Genomic DNA, 2,500 nt, shown 5'->3' with positions numbered 1-2,500 from the left:
TAACCGGGAAAATCTTCTTAAATGACGTCTTGGGTTTATAATTACACTTCTAGAATATGCATCTACGTAGTGCACTGGCTTCACTATACACATGACATGCTTTTCAAATATATACGATTTTTTTTAGATAATGAAGACATAAATCAGAAAGACAATCTAGGATAAATCTGGTCACGTCTAAATGGCGATGAGCAAAGATAGACTGAAAAAATAGAAGATAATGTTGAATAGATAGATAATACTTAAATGGAAAAAGGTTAATGTGACAGTGCCACCTTCATGATGTTTGTTTCCTTTACTTAGAAGAGATAATTGGCGAGATATATAAATATACATTGCAAGGAAGATTTAAATTACCAAAACTTAGTTTTTTCTTATAGTGTTATGAAAATATATATTATTTGATAAGTAGTTTCTATGTTTACACACACACACACACACACACACACACACACACACACACACACACACACACACACACACACACACACACACACACACACACACACATGTATATATATATATATATATATATATATGAATATATACATACATACATACATACATACATATATATATATATATACATATATATATATATATATATATATATATATATATGTGTGTGTGTATGTGTGTGTGTGTGTGTGTGTGTGTGTGTGTGTGTGTGTGTGTGTGTGTGTGTGTGTGTGTGTGTGTGTGTGTGTGTGTGTGTGTGTGTGTATGTGTGTGTGTGTGTGTGTGTGTGTGTTGTGTGTGTGTGTGTGTGTGTGTGTATGTATATGTATATATATACATATATATATATATGTATATATATATGTATGTATACATATACATATATTATGGGAGAAAGCATACGCTGGACTCGACGTTCGTCAATTTATTCCAGCGTATGCTTTCTCCCATAATAATGGTTCCTGGACTCCAGCTATTTACGAATATATATATATATATATACACACACACATAGCCCTCCTGAGAATATTTGTTACCATCCTTATCACTTATATGACAGTGAGCATTTACTCTGATCGATATCTTCTCCATTCCCTAAACATAAGTACAGCATGCAATGTTCTCATATTCATTAATTAATGTCTATTTACTTGTTTTGTTCCTCCATCTGCTGTCGTATCCACTCCCTAATGCATGAACACTTCTACCTCTTCCAGATAAGTTTGTATTAGTCTTACTTGCAATTATCTCTTTCCTTCTCTTAACCATTTCCATGGCCTTGATTTTGTTAACATTCACCCACGTCTTTCTCTTTTTATCTATATGATCTCGATAAAAACTTACACAAACATTTTGTTACTCGTCAGTTATAGATCAAGTCATTCTTCTATTGTTTTCCTAATAAGATACTCCATTTCACACAGTCTTTATCTTTAGTGGTCTCACAACATACTCGTACACGTATTAACAGCAACAGATATATTATATTTCAATGTTTCAGCACCTTTACACCGTAAACTAGAGTGGATGCTTCCCAATTCTTCATATTTTATATACTACATTTTTTTCCTGTATATACCGTATCATATGCTTTTCTACATCCATGAAAAACTAGAACACTCCCCCACCTTTAACATATGCCCATTCACATGTGTTTAAAATATGATTCAATCCTATTCCTATTGTCTGTAATTTCATTGTTTTCTCAACATCTCTCTTTTATCATTCCGACAATAATTCTGACAACCACATTTTCCCAGACATATAGGGTTTGTGCTCTTCCTACGGTCCTCCTCCATTATTGTTCTTTTTTCTTTAATCTTTCTTACTTCTGAGTCATTATTCTAATAATTCTAATTTTAGCTCCAGGTGCTTTCCTACATTGCGCCTGATCAATGCACTTTCCATTTTTCCTTTTATCTACATTCTAGGTCAGTTCGCCTTCCCCAGTTCAACACACTCACATGTTGCCAGTTTTATATTTTATTATATGTATATATGTATGTATGTATGCATGTATGTATGTATGTATGTATGTATGTATGTATATATGGATATATGTATGTATATATGTATGTATGTATGTATGTATGTATGTATGTATGTATGTATGTATGTATGTATGTATGTATGTATGTAATGTATGTATGTATGTATGTATACATACATGTATGGCATGTATGCATCTATTTTCTTGACTTATTCATCTCAAAGCATTATTTTTCCGCAAATTATTTCCACGTATTTTATCCAATAATTCCACTTCTCTCCATTATATATATATATATATATTATATATATATATATATATATATATATATATATATATATGTATATATATATATATATATATGTATATATGAGAGAGAATGTATATATATATATATATATATATATATATATATATATAATATTTGTATATTCTGTACATCTTTTTGTCCTCCTGGCTTCAGACCATATAAACTCCATAAAAGCTTTTTTCATTAATTAACTGTATTCTTAAATTTTCCCTGACACTCGTTCTTTCTTTTTATTTTCATCT

General features: G+C 30.5%; 1 protein-coding gene across 1 annotated transcript in view; it reads left to right on the top strand.

The window, feature by feature from the left end:
* Positions 1-2,500, top strand: part of CARPA (Carbonic anhydrase-related protein A) — a 377,394-nt gene that overhangs the window by 175,304 nt on the left and 199,590 nt on the right. The gene's annotated exons all lie outside the window — the stretch shown is intronic.

Source organism: Oratosquilla oratoria, chromosome 5 (assembly GCF_046742065.1).
Source record: "Oratosquilla oratoria isolate Oo_2021 chromosome 5, ASM4674206v1, whole genome shotgun sequence".
NCBI classification, from domain to species: Eukaryota; Metazoa; Arthropoda; class Malacostraca; order Stomatopoda; family Squillidae; genus Oratosquilla; species Oratosquilla oratoria.
Note: the sequence above shows the minus strand (reverse complement) of the source record. Positions and strands in the feature narration are given on the sequence as shown.